The sequence below is a fragment of the Diadema antillarum genome, unplaced genomic scaffold, assembly GCF_040938485.1.
Source record: "Diadema antillarum isolate AM-2024a unplaced genomic scaffold, OU_Dant_1.0 seq00001148_RagTag, whole genome shotgun sequence".
NCBI lineage: Eukaryota > Metazoa > Echinodermata > Echinoidea > Diadematoida > Diadematidae > Diadema > Diadema antillarum.
The window spans coordinates 621,015-643,923 of NW_027271960.1; the positions used below are offsets into that span (position 1 = coordinate 621,015).

The 22,909-nt window shown below is 38.3% G+C and overlaps 1 pseudogene; it reads left to right on the top strand.

The window, feature by feature from the left end:
• The first annotated feature begins 16,041 nt into the window (after positions 1–16,041).
• The window catches only part of LOC139744255 (ATP-binding cassette sub-family C member 9-like), a 40,261-nt pseudogene continuing 33,393 nt past the window's right edge, over positions 16,042–22,909 (top strand).

Genomic DNA, 22,909 nt, shown 5'->3' on the forward strand with positions numbered 1-22,909 from the left:
GTGGGACTTCATGCACCCTTACCATACATCCACTCATATACACGCACAAGCAAACATACAGACTCCCATTAGGCAAAAAAAAAGCGTTTTCTCTTTAAGAAAAAAAGAAGAAGAAAAAGAAGAAACTTTACAAATGTCGCTCTAACACTATGAATAAAGCCTACCGTTTAGCGCATAGAAAACAAAGTATCAACTTGTATATCTGTATAATAAGGTGAGATGGCCCATTTCCTCAAGGTCGTACCCGAAATTTTCATTCTGCTGATATTGAAAATCTGAAGACTGTCCCACACTAACTAGAGAGAGCGTTTCTCACTTATATATATGATTCGTGTTAGAATTGGTAAACATTTTTTATGGAACCGTTAAGAGAGGGTCTACGAATGAGGGTAAATTTAATTCTTTCTGCTTCTTTTTCTCCTCCGATAGTCGCTGTACTTCACGTCTCTAATGTTGACTGTTTCGTACGCCTTGGATGCTTACGTGAGAACAAAGTCACTTATCAACTTTCCGTCCCGTTTCAGCTTTTCTGGTTCATTTGAAATGGTAAGTCACAGTGAAATTCTGAGAAATTTATTTCACTACTTGTTTACAGAGTTTACAGAGACATTATACGGCATGCCTCGTTTTCTACCGTAAGTGGCAGCTTAGTATAGATTGGAGTATAGTTCCGATTGCCATCAGACGACATAGTTCAGTTTTTGGGTCTGAGCAGAAGATTCATGGTTTTACATGAACGCCTGGATTGCAATGCTTTAATCCAAGACGAACATCTCTGATTAAAATAATGGCGACGATAATAATGGTGATGGTGATGATAATAAAATAATGATAATAATGACAATGATAATAACAATAGTAATAATAATGATAATAATAATAATAATAATAATGATAATAATAACAGTAATGATAATGATGATAATAACAATAATGATAATGATAATAATGATAACATAATAATTAGAATGATGATAAGAACGCTTGAGTTTCTAAGCCTTACAAGATTTAAATCATGATTCTTTAGAATTACATGTAAATCTTACGTTGTTAAACATGAATGAACAGTCTCTTCAACGTAATTTCTTTAACACATTATACTGTCATGAAAAACTTGCCATTAACCAAACAACATCTATACATCGATCTACTGTCACATAAACAGAGGTCAGGCAATGTTTCCTATAATGAGGTTATTATAATTTTTCTTCATTAAGAATTTATGATAGACAACCAATTGTACCACTAAATGCAAATCTGGCTTCATTCGAGACAAAATACAAGCGACTCCTGGTATAGCGCGGTCCCAAGAAGTTGTATCGAGATTCGTGAATTTCGTTATAACTGCGTTCGTTGTAACGCGAGTGCACTGTAGCTCTAAATAATTAGAGATCATACTTTTCCCCTTGCAGCGATCCAGTTGTACCCCTTGGTACATCCCTCTCTGCAACCTGCTAGCCTGGATCGTTCCGTTCCTAATCATGACTATTATCGTAGAGATAGATCTCCAAAAGGACAACCCTATCAACGCCAACTGCACGGACCCTACATACAGGTGAGGATGCATAAAGACAGAACAAAACAAAACAAAACAAAAAACTTCCGCATCGAAATTCTGTTCATGACATCATCTGTCACTCATTGCCAAAGTGCTTGATGTGTGATTAATGACATCGTTGTAATGCAAATTTTCCTATGTTACTAACGTTATGATATAGCAAAAGACATTAAAGGGAAACATGAAGTTATGCTCAGTCTAGGGGAAGTTTATTTGGATATTTTGCTTACCGTATTCGAATGAAGATTACTAAGTATTTCTGCAACGTCTTGAACCCTGTAAAGAGAAATGCAACTTAGACTTCCCCGGACTGCCGAAAGTGACCGAATAATCAGCAAGTTGTTGTGGTCACTCTCACCTAAAACAAAGGTGCATTCCATTGTATCTGTTGATCATATCAATACTTAACCAGTTATTGACAAAATGGTGATGCCACTGACGGAATCCTAGTTTTGAAGTTTTGTTTTGTTTTGTTTTGTTTTGTTTTGTTTTGTTTTGTTTTGTTTTTTGGGAGGTGGTGAGCACATCCAAGTAATCTAAAGAAAAGTTTTTTCTAAGATATGTGGCACATACTTAGAAATTCACTTTTGCCCGGTAAGTGATGATCATGTTATCAAATCAATGCCTCTGCATTGTATAGTCTCTTTAATTAAGGTAAACATCACCATGCCCAGTTATGGGTGGGCCCTATCGTTAGCTTTTCAGATAAGGGGTCTTGCCAACAAATATGCCCGAAAGCTCATTTTGGTTTAAGATACTCATGATCATATCCGAGCTACTGATTGAACCGGAACTGACCATGGTCAGTATGGTCAGAGAAGGCTATGTGATGTTAAAAACGAGGTAAGTTGTATATCTGGAGAAGAGAATCAAAGGGAGAGGGCAGATCACTGACTAGGGAAAGACTTCTGTAATTCAGCTTAATAACGATCACGTGATTTACTTTAGTTTTTTTTTAACAACCCTGTAAACTTTATCAGCCCGAATCAAAGAAGGATAAACGCTCGACTGTTGTCATGTAATTCAAAGATCTGCAAAAGTAGGCCTAATTCAAAGTATAAGTGAAAAAGGTCAATTTTTTTCTTCAAATGAATTTCAGACGGTCTAGATTAACGATTACAAGTTCATTGATTGTCGAAAGGGCAGTAACAGAATACTGAGTAGTATACAAATGATTTACAGGGCAGAGTGGATAGGTGAGAATTGGATGCGTCAGTTTAACTTTGGAACTGCTTAAACCCACGAGCACAGCGCGTGGGTTTTATACTGTTCCAAAGTTAAAGGAGATCTGATCCACGAAATAGGCCTGTGCATCATTTGTGTTATAAAATGGGCCCGTAAATTCATGAAATACAACCATTTTCCCCATCATGCGTCCGGTACACTTACAACATTGTACAAGACTTGAGCCATGCGTTCGGATTTTACCGGACGCATGGCTCAGTGTGGATCAATAAAAAACACTGCATGACAATTGACCAATCAGATTGCAGAGATGCTAAAGCCCATTTCATAATCACAATTGTTATAATTAAATTGTTCATTTTTGAAAGTAAGTTATTGGTGCATGTTAACGATGCCATTCTATATGCGCCGGATACAATTTCTCGTTGATAATTTCACTAATTTCTGTGCTATTCTTTTTTTTATGCATGGACACGGCAGTTGTCTGCTGATTTACCATCATCCGAATGATCCGTGCATGGTGAGTAGGCCTACACGAAATTTCACAATTAATTTCTTAATTTCGTCTTCGCTGTCGAGGCAGATAATTCCAATATAGCACCTTTTTGTGAGGGATCAGTTGTGACATAACCGTTGATTCCTCATAATCTTAACAGACCAACTTGATTATCACAAAAGAATGGTTTATAGTCTAGTTATCAACTTCTCAAAAAGAAAATGTACGATTTTTGTATATCTTAGTTTACCTGCCATAGTAAAATGTTAGACTAAAGACTAATTTTTGTCGCGCATTCCATGTCGTCCCATGTGCAGTTCATACACATTTCATTTGTTTCCGTTGTCAGTAGTCATCTGACATTACCTAGTTCATTATCGGTGTCTTGATCTCCACTCCTTCATCTTTCCAGCCTCCAGACTACCACAGCTCCGGTGTCAAATCAGTGGTCATTGGTCTCGTCACTTTTGCAGCTCTAGCAATATCGGTAAGGTTTAAACAGGCGTTCAACTTCCGGGTCATTGCCGAAGAAAGTGTAGTCTATGATGCGACGTGTCTACCACATTCTTAGAATGTACAGCGCCATGTATTGACGGGTAGCCAAAGAATGAAATACGGCGAAGAATAATCTGGACTAGGGAGGGGTGGTCTGCCTTTTGTGAGGTATCAAGGGGCCTACATGGTTATCGTCAAAAAAAGTCGCAAAATCTGCGCTAAAAGCACAAAGATGATAATACGTGAATGGTAAATGAACGAAGTCTATGGAATGATGTTCGACACATTTCATGGCTCGATATGTTGTGTCAAAAGATACACTTGAAATAATTTGCATTTCGTTTAAGCTAGTTGTGATTGTCCCTACTAGTATTGCCTTAGAATGCATGAACTAACGGCGGAACCCCGAGGACGAAGTCATAGAGTTTGTAAACCCTGTGAAACATGTAAAATAATTTGAGAAAATGTGGAAACATAACCATTCAAATGCCAGCTCATTGTGCTCCTCTACATAATGACGGTGGGCATAGTAAAGCATTGTTGGTCGGAAAATTCCATTTTCTTATAAATGTCGGAATGTCATTTAATCACTTCTTTTTTTTTTCGAATGAACTATTTTCTTCATGACTCTGCGAGACATATATCTTTTCTATATCTTTTTTGATTCCGTCCATTGAAGATTCTCTACATTCGGACATATCGTGTATTCAGACGAGGCCAGTTCTCGCAGGGACTTATGGGACACAGGCAAAACCTGGAGGCTTTACAGCTGAGATTTTTTTTCGAATGAACTATTTTCTTCATGACTCTGCGAGACATATATCTTTTCTATATCTTTTTTGATTCCGTCCATTGAAGATTCTCTACATTCGGACATATCGTGTATTCAGACGAGGCCAGTTCTCGCAGGGACTTATGGGACACAGGCAAAACCTGGAGGCATTACAGCTGAGAAACCGCGGGTTAACCTATATCCTTATGTTCGTCATTTGCTGGGTACCAGGTATGGCAAGTTATGAATATTCATAGCGTTATACAATATCACTTAGTCCTACTATATAGTTATTCATGCTTAGTTAAATATATATACTTGTCGTGTAGCAAGAAAGGGAAAACTGACCAGAAACAAATAATAAATAGCTTTGCTCAAAGTTTTCACTATATATATATATATATATATATATATATATATATATCGGAGTGTGAAAATGAAGTTGTACGCTATCTCGTGCCTGCAGTTCTAAGCAAAGCTCTCTTTTTAATGTAGTCAAATTTGAGTGTACTTCTGCTCAATTAATTCATGTTACAAGCCTCTATCCAAAGTCTGCGAAAGAATTGTCACGTACTATCAGGAGATACAGTGATCGTTCTTTCTTTCTTTTTTAATGGTCCTCCTCTAGAAAAAAAAAAAAACCAGCCCCTGGGCAATATGGTCAGGATGAGTCCATGCTCAAACTCAGCTTTCAGTAAGATACCTGACATTATGCAAGGCCAGTTTCGATTGGTCAAAGGAGGTACATACCGTGGGATGTATATTGCATTCATTGTTGTTGTTGCTGTTGTTTTAGTTTTAAGTTAACAGATGTATTTTCTCTCTTTCTAACTCTCTCACGGTATCTATAATGATTATTTTGTAATTCAGCAAATAGTGCGCTTAGAAAAATTCGCCTTGTAAGCGCCTTTATATAGGTGTTGTATACTAGTATCTTTATTACTTATCATTGTTTTTATGCCTCCGCCACGAAGTGTCGCCGCAGGCATTATGTTTTCGGGTTGTCCGTCCTTCCGTCCGTCCGTCCGTCCGTCCGTAATCGATTTGCGGACAGCGTAACTGGAAAACCGTTTACGGTATCCTAATGAAACTTGGCATGTGTATGTATGAGTGGGCGAAATCATGCCTATCAACTTTTGGGTGCACATACTCAAGGTCAAAGGTCAAAAGGTCAAGGTCAAGTGCTCAAAATCTCACTATTTCCCCCATATCTATGCAATACCTGAAGGTATTTACTTCAAACTTAGTGTATTCATGTACTACAAAATGAAGATTCTCTAGGCAGAGTTTTGGGTCATGAGGTCAAAGTTCAAAGGTCAAAGTTCAAGTGAAAATGTTAAAATTTCACTTTTTTTTCTCGGAAGTGGTTCAAGGTATCTTCATGGGACTTAGTACAATGCATATACTGACTGGAAGTAAATATCTAGGGAATTTGGAGGTCATGGGGTCAAAGTTCAGGGGGTCAAAGGTCAAGATTAACCCCTCAAATTTTACTTTTCCCCTCATATTTATGCAATGCCTGCAGGTTTTTTTCTTGAAACTTAGTGTATACATGTATTACACGATAGAGATTCTCTAGGAAGTCTTTTGCCAAAAAGGTCAATGGTCAAAATGTCAAAGGTCATGTGAAAGTAGTGAATTTCACTTCTTCCATATCTAAGAAGTGGCTCAAGGTATCATCATGAAACTTAGTATTTATTTATGCATGTTCTGCCTGACAGTGATTCTCTTAGGAATATTAGGGTCATAGGGTCAAAGGGCAAAGGTCAGATTAAAATGCTAACAATTTACTATTCAATACTGAAATTATACTTTTTCTCCATCCCTTGAAAATTATTCAATGCATATAAAACTTAAGAGTCAAAAGTCAAGTAAAAAATCCTAAATCCCCAAATACATGCTCTCCTAGAAAATATAGTCATTCATCCAATTAAACTTAGTTCAAGGAAAGCGAACACTCAACACATTTGTGACAATCATGTCATTTTCATATTTTGCTAATTATGTTAAAGTGTCATCACACATTGTCAAGACGTACTATAGACTTCTTAGGAGAATCATGCATTATGGCGGAGGCATATACTAGTCGCCATAGCGACATTTCTAGTTTTGTTTTTGTTTTTTATGCCACCATGTCCAGCCAAAGTAGAGGAAATGCTTGCAGTAGTCGGTTGGGTCGCTAAAGACCATGAACGTTGAGGAAAAACATCCGGAACATCATGCATATGATGATCATGAAACCACATGTACAGCCTTGTACATGGCCTTCTTCATTTGAGATTTTCAACAATGCGAAAGCACTGCCACTATTAGCCTTTGTCAAAGGCGCTTACGCTGCGCAAGTTGTCAGCACCGACACTCGTGAGGGAAGATAATAATTACAAAGAGAACCAAAGCCAAGCGAATCGGTGGTCGACGTCGCCTCCGTTGCTTCGGCCTCTCGTTGTGTCTCTGTTTTCAATTGTGTCTTGACTCTGCTTGCTTCTTTGGCAAAATAATCGTCGGTGGGCCTTTTTACTTACAATCTGCTGAAGACAGAGTCCGAAGTCTCTTACTGATAGCTAGCGACTTCATTGATAATAGAAACTTAAATACCATAGGGCAATTTGATTTGATCTGATTTGATTCATTGGTTTCTGTATCATCATTGTACATACACACTCATGTACAAACATAAATATAAGTTGTTCGCAGAGTATTTTCTTCTTCATTGCCTTTGTACAATGTATATACAGCAAAAGTACAACAAAACATACAACAATGAATAATACAGAGGGGCTACAGCATAAGCGTGGCTTGATTTGCAATATAGGAGATCACTAGTATACTGCCATTACTGCGGGGCACAATGATATAATGTAATCACATAGACAGGAGTTAAAAAGTATTGTGATGCCCACACTGATTTGCCTTCTAGGTGTGATTAAGAGTACGTATATCACCTGCGTGAGGATCAAACATTACTCACCTTACGAAATAACGCACTCATTGTCCTATCAGTAAACACCAGTAGGTTGTATATATAATTCACATCGTAATGAGAAATTATGACGCGCCAATTTAACGTTTAAGTGAGATGCTGGAAGAAGAAGCCAGTAATATGTAGTATGTAAACCAGAGTAATGACTTACGTGATTAATGACTCTTATGACACCCAGGGCATTCTGTATATAGGAAAGAAAACGTGCTATTCCTAAACATACATTATTATCACTTAATCTGTACTGCAATGGTGTCGGCAAAGAAAACGACATAGTCAAACTCACTTCTGTATGGACATAGCAATCTGTTTTTACCCCTCCCCAGCCCCAACCCCCCCCCCCAAAAAAAAAAAAGATTGTAAAAAAAAAAAGATTTATCAGAGTGGGCAAAAAATATTATAGTTATCCTGAACTCTGAACGTTGAGATAGCAAAACTTAAAGACATTCAATGAATTGTCAGGTGAAAGAGATGAGCAAAATGAGAAATTGAGCGATGTGAAATCATAATAATTACGAGTCATTCAGGATATTATACATTTCCAAATACTTTACACAAAAAGCCAAAGTTTACATTGCTATATAGGCAAAGTTTATGTTAATGGGAGCGTTTTTTTCTATTACGAGTGCACTAATTAATATTGAATGTTGTTTTTATTTCAATCCCACTTGATTTTCTGCCTTGTGATTCTCCTCAGCATATATCCTTGCCATGTTAACTCTTAGCCGAAGAGCCAATGTTCAGAAGCTGTACTGGTTATACATTATTGCGGTGAGTTTCTACATGCATTTTCCCTTTCTTCTCTTTTTCTTTTTCTTTTTTTTGAACATGGCAAGTTGACACGGTAGAATAGCAAATAATCCACAAATTGATGAGAATTTGGTAGGAATCTTAACAACATTACTTCATGAGATAAGAGGACGTGTTACAGCGGTGCATTTCGGCCATTTCGGTGCATACATACTACTGGGCCAAAAAACACCTGTCTCCTCCATGATCTCACAATCGTCATCGTTATCTGTATTGTCATCGTCTCTAAACTCTTCTTTCATATAGCTGAATTTATATAACGCCTGGAGAGATCCTTGTCATTTGATTGGTTGTTTGACATTGATCATTCGGCCCATTTCACTATGACATCATCATCCGTGCAATTGTGGCTCCGTTTACCGTGCAATTTTGGATCCATACGATTTGGTCCATTGCACGCTCGCTGAGAGCCCGGCACATACGCGTGTAAAACGCTTGCGTTTGCAGTGTATGTACATTGTAGTATGCTATACAGCGCGCTAGAAACTTGCGATTGCTGTGTGTGTGTATGCAACGGCGCGCTAGCGTAAAGCGCTCAACGAGCACTCTCGCGATCTTAGATTCTCTCTTTGTTTCTAAATTAATAAAACATCAAATGACAAGGATCTATTTTAGGCGTTATATAAAACAAATAATAAATGTTTTTCATTCGTGCGACGGACAGAATATTTCATTCGGTGAAAGATGAAATGTTTGATCCATTCAACCCGGCTGCGCCTCGTTGAATGGATCATTTCATCTTTAACCTCGTGAAATATTCTGTCCATTGCACTCATAAACATTCATTATTTGTATACTATCTATTGCATAGGTTAAAGGAATGGTATAGTACTGGTTGATATGGAAGACTCAGATATCAAATTTTTTGCGAGACAATTAGAAACCAATCATATAATACTGAAGAGCATTATACAATTCCAAGAGGAATTCACAGTTTATTGGAAGAAAATTGTTTTCTGAAATGGCTAGGATATTCACAAACAAAGTAAAAAAAAAAATGTGGTCCTAATTAAAAAAAAAAATGGTCCGTAATAAAAGTTGGGTCTCTCATTTTCTTGCAAAAAAAAAAAAAAAAAGTTGGAAACTTGAAGCCCCATCTCAGCCAAAACCACACCATTCCTTTAATGCATTGTGGATATTCACCTGACTACATTAACACAACTATGTTAGCACAACTTCGAAATTAAATTAGAAACATCGTCAAGTCATTCTTCAATTTCACACGACAGTAAAACCGTCCCCACGCAGAAATGTATAAATGGCATTTGAAAATGCACTGTAAACATTTGCAATAGTACATGGACCTCTCGCTATAACGAGGATCTAAAACAGTGACAACCACCTTGTTATATCAGGGTTTTTTTCTCACTTCGTAAGAGTACAAAAAAAAGTTGGAATCTTCAAAATCTCCTCGTCACAAGAGGGTTTTGATTCATCTGACCTCTTTATAACGAAGTATTCCTGTGCTACAGCTTTCTAGCACGACTGTCGAGATCTTCATGGGACGATTATGCTTCTATCTCTTCATAATGCAGGCGTTGACGATGCCTCTACAAGGTCTGGTAAACAGTCTCGGCTATGGCTGGTGTCGTAAGGGTTTCCTGAGAGCGTTGGACTTGGAGAACCTCCCGTCAGTCTGTGCTCGATTCCGCGGAAGAGGTCTCTCTAGAGAAAATAGCAGCACGGTAGCGCGGACGGGATCGGGTACGCGCTCGTCCAGGGATTACCGGACTTTTTCAAATTCTGGCTATAGCAGCAGCGAACCAAACGACAGACTGCCGTGGCGCGAACAGACAACAACCAATCACAGCTCATCCGTATATTTTGACTAGTATATCAACTTGTCAGACGGCTTCTAGTTTGTCGCCATATTTCGTCAACCGTGCAAGCTTGGAGTTCAGTCAGTCAAATGATCTAGGAAATGTGGTACAGACACACAACGGAATGTTTCGTGTATTCAGTCATTCATTTTTGTATTGATTAGGTAGTGATATAAATGTAAGATACATACAACAGAACATGCTATTGCATAAACATGATAAAGAAAGCGTCATTTTCATACAGAGTAGCATAGGTAGGCCTACTGGTTTGAAATGTGTGCGGAAAGAACAATTTTCCGAGTGAACTTTTTAACTTAAATCAGTATCATGTTCTTATATATTTTTAGAAGCCAGTCAGAGATATCCGTTACTTTTTAATGTTATGATACTTATCATGACCTGTGTGGTGTTAACATTATGCAAATGCTGCATTTTTAACAGAAGTTTTCTCAGACGTTGGAGTCACATTTATATCGTTTTGTATTTATTATTCATTTTTATCAAGAATCTGACGTTGGTTTTAAACTGTCGATCTCAATACACATTATTTACCTCAGGAATTTTCAGCTGCCAATGCTACAGCTTCCATCACCAAACTGATCTTCACAAGTGCCAACTGATCTTTACCTAATCACTTTATGGTCGATAACGGGTCATTGACTTCCGGAATCTACATCGAATCCTTGTTCAGATGAAGGTTGATAGGCCCTGATGTAGATTACTCCCTCGAAGTTCCCCGTCCAGAACGTGAACCTTATGTAGGCCAACGTGGTAACCAAATCGCTTTAAACTTCCGAAAGTCTATGACCCGCTTATTGACCGTCACGCGATCAAGACGGCTAAGGTCAGTCCGCTGATGAAGGCTGTAGAGTAGACAACTGAAAATTCCGGAGTGTGTATTGAGATCAACAGTTTCAGGACAGTTTCAGATGAAGCATTAACAATACAAATGGGTTTTTACTCTGATCTTACCAAAAGTGTTAAATCATTATGTTCGACCATGGGCCAAGTCACAGGTGTTGTGACTCAGCGAACAGAATGCAACCTGCAGCATAAAGAGACTAATCACTGGACGAGTCTATGGCAATGACACGGGCCGATAACTCGAACCTGGACCCTCCTTCTCTTCTCATTACATTCTGAGCTAATCACCTTTGACGAGCTAAGAATTCCTTTTTATTTTTTAGAGTCTCAAAAATCAATCCAGCTTACACGAAGTTGTCTAACACTCTTGGGCCATTCAAGCCGTTCAAACACCCGAGAGGTGAGGGCCAATGATGCCAGCCGAACAATAGTGTATATCAAACCATGGACCGATGTAGTGTAGGTCCATGATCCAACACGCTGGCTAAGGAAGGAATTGAAGGAATATTCACATGAAAGCAGTAACTTCAGATACGATCGGGATCAGTACCGCTAGTGTAGTTCTAGCGAATGCCAACATCACTCTATTTACTAAACCGTACGAAGTTTTGGAATCCACATAGTTTGAAAGACGCGTTGGGAAGTTGTGGATACGGACTTCATAAAACAATCATTCGGAAAATTCATTTGCATTAGAGGCACCGACACAGACATCGCCCAAGACCCTGACTGTCTGCAAATCAATATGAACTGAGGGAGTTACAGTCAGCTATAGATATTCATGTAAGTCCTGTAGAACGCATTGGTTTACTGTACTTATGTTTATCCGAACCCCTCGAAAAGGGGAAGATTTGTTTCTCTGTCACCCTTTATTCCCGGCCATGACGTTGTGTTGCTTAGGCGATCATATTTTACTTTGTGTCATAAATTGTCTCTTTGTGTCATAAATTGTCTGGATCTAGGTCCAAACGAAGACTCAAAATGTCAGTGTTGAGATTTCTTTGTCAATAGAAATAATATGAAGAAAAAAAACAACAACATCACGATGCAATTCTGAGGATATGGCTTAATTTTTTTCAACATGCAGTCGTCGTTGGTTTTTTTTTTTTTCAGGATTGCACATTTAGCACAATTATAGTTGTCTTTTTCCGTGAACAATACGATTCGGGTTGTTAACAGTGTCTTGATGAATACCAAAGAAATTCAGGTCGAGAACCTGTGTAAATATTTCGCCCTTACTCTAGATGTATCCATCGCCGTGACTACTAAACATGTTTATGTAAAATGGAAAAATGAGACGAATAGATACAATAAATTGTATTTGTGTACACAGTCTAGATGCAGCGTTGGAGTAACACAGTATTTACAGCATGTATATTGAGGCATTCAGCATGGGTTCATCTACCCAGCTTCTGGTCATCCTGGTACCAAACAAACACGAGTTCTATGTAAAGTTTAGGGAATTCTTCTATTGTCTTCTGAGGGATCACCTTTAACATGAAAATTGAATACAAAGAGGAACCAAGTCGTATCTTACAAAAGAATTAACACATGAAGGAATATGTTCTCAAAAGACTGCCAAAGTTAGAATATAAACTGGACGTTTGTGACCAACCAGGCCTAAACCACTATTTCGAGAATGTTCCCTATTAAAAATATGATCCAGCATATACGACAGGTATCGGTCTGGGCAGGGGAAAAAGACAGAAAAATCTCTCCATACATAAACTCCCAGAAAACGTAAGAGGTATTTGCAGGGGAAGGATCAGACTCACAGATTGGTACTACCACACACCTGCAAGTTTGATAAACTTTTAACTCTCTAACAGATTGGCATTTGTCAAAGTTATCAGTGTTATGTCTTAACTGCTTTTCACACTATCTCGAATGCGTTATGTTTAAGTGCAAAGAAATACCTTGATACCTTGATGCAGTAATCCCTTGAAGCAGCTCTTATACGAAGCTACACTGGGACGAACTCGAGCTGTGTGTCATGAGGGGGTGCCATTCAAAACGAATAATCGTAATAATTTCTAGCCACTTGCTCCTAAAAATGTTACATCTACACTTTATTAAGATTAGATTTTGGTGTCTCTAGGCTGAGAGAGCAGTCAGCAAAAAAAATCAATGGATAAAGTATCGCAATCATAGTTCAAATATTATGTTTAAAAATATGACAATTATCTATCCTTTTCATGACTCCTGATGTAAACTGGATTTTCAAGTTCCCTATTAATATAGCAAACTTTTGTTCGATAAAAGATATAGTAATACACAAAGATGAACAACTCCCTTAAATGCTCAGACAATTATGATTCTATTTCGTTATTTCCTATGGCACATTCTTCTACTTATTGGGCGTCATACACACACCTTGTGGTTTATAATCGCTCGTTTATATATCGCTCTTTGCACATACGGAATACAGTATGTCCCCCAAAAAATGCAATCGGATTTCTGTATTGATAACTTTCAGTATGATTAAACTGTCTGAATGATATTTCAGCGTCTAAAGATATAACATCTTACTTATATTTACCAGAAAAATCCCATTCAATTTTGTTAAGTGGTCACTGAGAAAATGTGGATTGTTGTAAAACGTGCCATGGGTCTGTTTCTTCCATGCTTAGCGAACACAATGGACAGAACTTGGAGGACTGGCATACTCTACAAAGATCCTCATTTCTCTTTGATCACTAAAGCAAATCGGATGGGGTTTTCTGTAAGATGTGGATTATAAGTTATAGATTCAAACCCTGATGGATTCACTATTCTTAAAAATATCGTTGCGAAGGGTCCCGTTGTATTTTTTTTTTTTTTTGGGGGGGGGGACATACTGCCTTTGCACGTACAATAATATGTTTTGTTTACACATCACGAACTCTTGGTGTCTGAACTTTGTCGTGTCAAGTGCAATGCCTCGTGGTCTTCACTCTATAGACTGTTTGCGTTTTATTAAGAGTACTGACCAATGTATAGTCGAAACCTCTATAATGCAAGATATGATTGGGAGAGTAATGTCACGACTGGTCAGTCTACCATGTCAGTTTTGAGACTTTCACATTTTGGACATGTCCGGGATCAACTTTTTTTTAATGAAAAATGCTAAATACACAAATTGTGTAATCACAGCATGTCTTGAATCTAGACTAGGAATAAAATGTTATGAGTGATACACAGCTATACAATGTTTGTACCGTTCTGTTTGGGGAGCGAGAATAATAGAGAAGAGCAAAGTCTCTCTTTGGCTCACCCCTGAATGCCTTCTCGCTGCCTAAAGACGAGAACTGATGGTCGACACGCGAGACCTGCTAACTAACAACAAGATGAGGGCCCTTGAAAGAGACTAACTTCCTGCATTTGAGTTATATTTCAAAGCTTCAATAACATGTCTATACAGTTATTCAGCACAGTTATACATGCATTCATCAATGAATGATTTTCCAATAACCAAAACAACAACAACTAATGTTCTTGAGCCCGATGCAATATAGGGGAGTGTTTACCTTTCATTTTTCATTACTTTGAGTTATTACTTTGGTAAATTGGATCCTTGTATCATACCGGGCATGAACTGTCAATTGCGATGAATGTGTCCGTTAACCCTTTGTGGGCCATGCTTATTTCCTGATCACAGGCTCGTGTCTGAAATTTGTGCTTATTTGACCCATTGACATAGAAAGGGGTAAAGCGAATACGTTCTGGGAGAGATATCCATTGAGATGAAGCATGTAACGAACGTGCCTAATTTTTTTAAAGATACTTTCTAATGCATAATCAAAATGATGAGATACTACATATCTGTGTGAGGATTTAAGGATGGACCACAACATAACTAATCTTCTGAGCGTACGTCAGTTAATAAGAATGAAAACTTTTCGTCATCAAGGTTTGCATCTCAGTCTCAGAATCAGAAAACACGTGATCTTTAAGTTTTAAAATACATACTTTCATCAATGCACATGGTATTCTGATCTCATTAAGCTATAACTTTTTCTTTCAATGTTTGTACATTTGCGATGATTTGCATTTGCCTTCATATACTGCCAGGAAATATGACCTTATGATGTGTAACATACCAGAATGTCGAATATGAAGACAATGGTAATCCTTGTGACCAGCTGAGCCAAAGATCACACTGCATATTTCTGCTGCGGAAAACAAGATTTTTCACTACACAACAATGATCAAAGGATGCATGAGTGGGCATACGAACGCTCCACAAAAGAAAATAACACTCAAATATATACATGTATCTGGATTGAGAAAATGCGGAAATAATAGTAGAACAGATCAGTGAAGTTTGAGAGTAGTCCCTTTAAAGAGTATGAGTTTTCAAAGTGTCCGTGCTGTCATCGTTGGAATAGAAGTCTACAACAGTTCCTGACATCATGCGTGGACAACGATATGAACAAATATAAAGATAATTCCACAATTTTCTTTTTGAATGAAAAATACATAATTCTCTCCTCACGGTGCAGTTTAGTGCTGACAATAATATGTTAACGGCTGTATGATTTCTCGGGTTTTTTATTCTTTTTCATTATATCATAATGGAAAATGAGTTGAATTCAGTTCACATTTTCTTTATGGCTCGTTGTCCATGCGTGACGTCGCAAAATGTAGTAGTCTTCTCATCCAGCGTTGGCGGCACAGAAACTGTAATATAACTTTTGGACGAATATGTCAGATTTCCCTCAAACTTCACTGATGTGTTTTACATTGTATAGATATATCGTCATTCACTCAATTCACATGGGTTTCGTTCTCCTCTCATGGTCTCGAAGAACCACAAACATGCGAGGTAGGTGTACAAAGAGCGCGTGCACACACACACACACACACACACACACACACACACACACACGTACACACGTACATTCACTCTCCCTTCAGTAACAGCCCGACGATCAATAGCTGAATACAAAGACTATTATAGGCTATGTCTGACCAATTCGCTTCTCACATTATGATAAGACCTGCCACAGCAAAATTGAACCAGAGTGGGAAGGTCAAAGTCGAGAGCATGATTGAGTTACCTAAATAATACAAGGTAGTCACGGCAGATTGTGGCTTGTAAAACTAAGTACATAATGCATTATCATATCATCGAACTAGCAAAAGAGACGCTGAATGAAGCGTGATTTCAGCCCAGCTCTGTACAAGTGACTTTAACGTGCCGGATTGTCATGGGGGTGCATGTGTAGAGTCAGTTCTCAGCGGAAGTTCGCCGTCCTTCTGTTAGGGCATACTATGAGGACAGGACTAAGTACCAAGCACTGAGGTAAGTTCCTTCTCCAGCGATATGTTTCCTCTGCTCTGGTATGCCAAAGACTTTTGTTGATGTCTTGCAGCAGAGTAAAACAGGCACTGTACGAATATTGGCAAATTACAACCCTTCGTATGACTTCCCTGTGTCATGTTGGTATATCTTGCATATATCTCTACATTCCTTCTAATATCTTATTTGACTGACTTTGACAGATTATACAAAACTACTTGCGTGTTGATTGTTAGAAAAGCTGATTATGATAATATTCGCTAAACAATCATATAGTTCCGTGGTCGTAAGTGAAACAATGACTTTGTTTTGAGCGGCTAGCAGTGCAAAGAGAACTTTCTTCAGAGGTTGGTAAAGAGCCGTATCGGCAAGATTGGTCGTACAGGGAAAGAAGGATATCTGCTACTAGCGGTAATCACCAGCGTTGTATTGTTGGTTAAATATGCATTCGGAAATTCAACGCCTGATCTGTCAAATTAAGAATATGTGATGACTCGTGATAAATGATGACGACTGTAAATAATACACACGAATATTCTGTTGATTGACAGTATCCTGCGAGACAAATTAATTAGATGGTTTCGCGTCTAATGATGATCTGGTGGATTCTGAAGTTCTTTTCAGGAGTATTTCGTGTTTGATGATTTCCTAAAATCACTCACTCTCTGCCTCTCTAATGACGCTTTCATATTTACAGCCGAAGATAAATTTAAACATTTAAACAGTTCACCACACATAGATAAGAAACACATGTGGCTGAAAAGTGAAAGCATATTCAATGCTGAAAGAAACCAGTCTATAAATCGTGAGGATCGTCACTTTTAGTGTGATGAGGGTAAAAATTGTCTCTCATTCGGCCTGTGACAGTATAAGGCCCACAGCAACATCTGGGGGGGCCTTTCATCAACGAGTTCGTCGGAGGTTTTCAGAGACAAATTTGCTATCAGCCAATCAGACGCAAGGATTTCAGTAGCTTTTAACAGTTGTCAGTGTAAATCACCGACAAAAAGTTTCATAAAACACCCCCAGACCTAATAAACCTGTGGAATTTATTTGAAACAATGACTTGAGGCATTTCTCTAACATATAGTATGTACAAATGTCATTGAAGAGATTTTTCGACATCCGGAGAGGACGATCTTTAGGTCATCTCTTAAGATAATGATAACGTGATGACATGCCATACACACATGTGTGAAAGTGGTAATCATATGATTACAACAACTCTGTGAGTAAATGTTAATACCATCGTCAGTATCAGAGATACATCTCTCGTTTTAGAATATTGTGACTGACTATTCTCTGTAATGACTTGTGCCAAGTGAAATATAGCTAGTAATATAACAAAGACAAATTTTATACCAAGGTATCAAAGCCGCCGCTAAATAAAGAATGGATGAAATGCATGTTGATTTTATGACTGTTAGTCAAATCAGACCTATTAGTCGAGAACGATTCCTCTTTAAATCTCGAAAGCACTGAAGAAAAAGAAGCATAACAATGTAAAGCTTTGGGAACGCGAAGTCACTTGAATGTCACCGATTGGTCAAACTTTGTCTCCTTTTTTCCAAATCAACGGCGTAGCCAGGATTTCATCTTGGGGGGGGGGGGGGCGGTTAGTCAGCGAGAGCGCGAAGCGACCGAGCCCGAGCGAGCGGAGCGAGCGAGGGGGGGGGGGGGGGGGAGGGTGTGGGAGGGGGGTGTCCCCCCTCCCACGGTAAGAACTTTTTGCATTTGGATGTTGTAAATGGTGCAATTTGATGCATGTTTTTGCGCGTTTTATCGACGTGAAACAGTCCCACTTGTTTATGGTAGCAGTTTATTTTGATGTAGGTTATTATTGAACAATTTGCCTATAAAATGGTATAATTTAGATACACTTCTTGTATTAATTCTTTTCACTGAATATCATGAACGCGACTGAACCCGAGCGAGCGGAGTGAGCGAGGGGTAGGAGAGGGTGTGGAAGGGGGTGTCCCGCCCCCCCCCCCTCCTACAGTAAGAACTTTTTGCATTTTGATGTTGCAAATGGTGCAATTTGATGCATGTTTTTGCGCGTTTTATTGACGTGAAACAGTCCCACTTGTTTATGGTAGCAGTTTATTTTGATGTAGATTATTATTGAACAATTTGCCTATAAAATGGTATAATTTAGATACACTTCTTGTATCAATTCTTTTCACTGAATATTATGAACGCGACTGAACCCGAGCGAGCGGAGCGAGCGAGGGGGTAGGGGAGGGTGTGGGAGTTCCCCCCTCCCACAGTAAGAACTTTTTGCATTTTGATGTTGCAAATGGTGCAATTTGATGCATGTTTTTGCGCGTTGTATCGACGTGAAACAGTCCCACTTGTTTAAGGTAGCAGTATATCTTAGTGTAGATTATTATTGAACAATTTGCCTATAAAATGGTATAATTTAGATACACTTCTTGTATTAATTCTTACTTAGTCTGTTCAGCAATCAAACAGAAAAAGCATGCACACGAGGGTGTAGATAGGGGCATATCCCCTCCCACACGAAGGTGATTTTGCGTTTTCAGACCTGAAATTCAGCGATCTGGTGCAAATTTTTGGTGCAATACTTTTTCATCGAAGTGTTAGAATCACGGAATTTAGCTCTTATTCCGAATGTGCACCATCTGTGCGTATGTATAAAGTCTAGTGAGGTAGAGCTTAGGGGAAGGGGGATTCCCCCTCCCGCTCGCGGAGCTTTTGCGTTTTTAGAATTGAAATAAAGCGATCTGGGTATAGCCACAGTCTACTTCTTTGCATGGCGGGGTGGGGGGGGGGGGGCGAGCAGGGAGAAGGCGTGGGCGAATGTTATCTCCACCCTTCCCTTCCGATGGAGCTTTTATTTTTGTAAGGTTGAAATTGAGATATCTCGTATAGGCCTATACGCATATTTGATGGAATCAACATTTGGGAAATCACCAAACAAAAAACAACAACAACAACAAAACTGATGAGGGGGGGGGGGGGCTGAAGGAGGAAAGGGTCGAGTAAAAGGGGAAATTCCCCTTATACATAAGGGAACCTTCAGTTTTCGGAATATAAGTGATAAGTCTTGTGCACTCCGAATTATCCAGAATTTTTTTTTAAATCTAAAAAGTGTACTTAGCTAGGGAAAGAGGCACAGAGGGGGAGGGTTTGGGAGGGGGATACCCCCTCCCAAGCACGAGAGATTTTGCATATTTTGAATTGAAATTCAACGATCTGGTGCACACTTTGAGTGAAATATTAAAAAATATATATCTTATTTGATGAAAGGTTGCAAAGGAGACCCGCTTCATGTGCATGCATACAGTATACACGCATTTTTTTTTCCGCCTCCCAAATCCCCGGTCCAAATCTTAGAGGGGTGGGGTGGGGGGTGGAGGGGCGACCGCCCCCATCCCCCCCCCCCCCCCCCGGCTACGCCAGTGTTCCAATGTAACATTTCTGTCTGATTCTTCTTAAAAGACCAAGGTCATTATGTTTTTATGTGTTCTTCGAGACAGACAAAAGCAGTTAGTTCTTTGAAAAATTGCACAAACAAATGTTCTTGTTTGTAAGTGTCTGTTAATACAATGTAGGGAAGAAGTAAGAAAAGTGATGCAAGAATCATCTTTGTATACACCATCACAACCAGGAAGGACCGCACTTGCCTAAAGGACGCCATGTTAGAGAACTCAACGACCAACCAAAGGTCAAAGTCAGGTCATCGATTGTGTGATAGCCTGCATATTCGATCATATTCACTCTCGCTTTTGTTTTAGATCCAGCTATTATTTACATATTGACGGTTATCCAAAGAACGTCTAAGATTATCATGTAAATATAATTCTGCGTGGGGTTAAAATGTACTTCTGACTGGTAGATCCAATGCATATCTTATGCAGCCAAAAAAGTAAATAAAAAAAAAAAGTGAGTAACAAAGTGTTGTAAATAGGCGACCTTTGTCTTTGACTTATCAATGAAGTTATTTTGTCAACAAATATTCTACACGCAACCACCGTATCAGACCAGCAGAGTAAACAATGCAATACGTGGTCGAGAAATAGAATAGCAATGCAGGAAGCGCGAACATGTCCCTGGGACGAATTATTGGCTTCGATGTTATTGCTCTGTCAAGAACTACAGGGGTATCTACCACTTTATCCACTTGTAACAGATATGGCGTCTCTTTTTACGGTGCACTTTTTATGACGTAGATGGATCGTTTTCAATCCGTGGTAATGACACTGATGTAGTAACAAAAATTAGAACATGAGTAAGAAAATGTGAATGAGAATTAAAATGAAATTCAGAATAAGAATGTGATTGAAACTTAATATTAGAAACAGAATTATAACAATAATTTTGACGAGAAAAAGAAATTAGATAAAAATTAGGATAACAATAAGCATGAAATTAGAATGAGAATGAGGAATAACATCAAAGATAGAATGATAACGAAATTGAGAATGGGAATGAGAACGATGAATAGAATTACACAGAGATTTAAAATGATAAAAAGATAGTAAGGATGAGACTGAGAACATGAAAAGGAATGAGAGTTGAGAAAAAAAATCACAACACATTGATGATCTGATCTTTTCACAATATCTTTCGGCATTTCGGGAACGCTCACATGAATGAAGTTTATTGTATACTATGCGGCAATATGATAAGAAAAAAAAATGTTGCTAATTGTTAAAACTGTAAAAGTGATGCAATAAGACTGTATTAACAATGAAGCCATTTCGGAAAGAAAATATTGGCCATCAGGAGTGAATGATCAATGCTTTAATGCTCCAAACCCTGCAATACATTTTCAGGATAGCAGTCTACACATTTCAAGACAAACATCAAGTTTTTACTCTTTCCTGTCTCCTCCCTCAGTACATTGATACACCGTACATACGTACATACATACATACATATATACATACATACATATATACATATATACATACATACATACATACATATATACATACATACATATATACATACATACATACATATATATATACATACATACATACATAAATACATATATACATACATACATACATACATATATACATACATACACACATACACACATGCACACATGCATACACGCGTACATTATTACACATACACACATACACAACATAAATGCATACATACACACCACTAAATTCAAACATACATTTACATAGATATATACATATATAGTTTACATGCATGCACAAAAATGTACTTTTGTTTTAAATAGTAGATAAGAGATCTGAGCAACCACGCACTACTCCAGGACGTCATCCAGACACAAGGCTTACTCTTCACACCTGGCTACCACTGAGCACACCATCCGATACCAAAATGGAGTCAGAAAGCTGGAAATGGTTCTGTGGAACAAACAGCAGCGACCTGCCTTCCTTCAACAACCGTTCCATGAACTATGCCGATGTCTTCGGCAATCAGTGCTACATCGACGCGTTCATTGCTGGCACCCAGGTCGCGTTCGTCGTCGTCACGGCCGTCATTATCATCGCAATCAGCTGCTGCACGTCGTACAGGTATCATCTGAGAACGATAATGTAGTGCTTCTTTTTATGTGTCCTCAATGGGGTCTCTGGCGTCTCTGTTTCAGACGGCTTTTCTGGGCTTTGTGTTGCGCATTTTTAGGTAAAATCGCAGTTTATATGACTGTCGATTTACCACATTTAAAGCTCTAAACTTTCTGAGTGTGATTTGTGTCTTAAAGGGGAAATCAAGTGCAAATATAAGTTAGTCTGATAAGAAAGTAGAATATTACGGGTTCATCGGTATGATTTTGATCGAAATCGGATGAAAAATTAGGAAGTTATGACATTTCAAATTTTCTCTAATTTTTCAGGAAACAGTTCTTGAACGGTCAATATGAATATATGCCAATGGCAAAGTGACCATGTCATCCCCTCACAACTTGCCATATAGTTTATGACATTTTGAAATGTCCAGTTTTCCATTCAAACGCAATTATGCCCGAGGCCCAAATCCTCGTATATCTCACTGATCACTATTCTGAAGTTATTCAACTAGGAATAACATCATGTTTCAGACTTCAATGACAGAAACACTGCATTTTCGTCATTTTTTTGTACACGATCAATAGAAGATTGTGAGGTTATGGCCTGGTAAGCTCACTCATTGGCATATTCATATCCACTGTACAAGAACTGTTTTGCAGAAATTAGCAAAACTTCAAAATTTCATAACTTCCTTATTTTTCATCCGATTCCAGTCAAATTTTTACCAATTAACTCGTAAGATTTTACTCTTTTTTATCAGACTAACTTATTTTTGGACTGGATTTCCCCTGTAAAGAACAAGACTTAAAATGACAGCCATTCGTCGCGCATATGCATGATAAATCTACACTATTAACGAAAGATACCGGTAATCAAATAATAAACTGTGAGAATCTTATCGCTACCAAATCTGTTTGAGGTGTTATTGACGTTTTATTTTCATTTTTTTCTTTTTGTTCATACTTATTTTCAGTAAGAATGAATCTGAATACACCACTTTAATTATGGTTCTCAGTCAAAGCAGAATATCATCAATCGTTCAACTGTGACACCTTTATTTGCAACAAAAAAAAAAATCACGGAAGTATTTACTCTCGTCTTTCTAAAATTTGGAATGATTAACCATCAG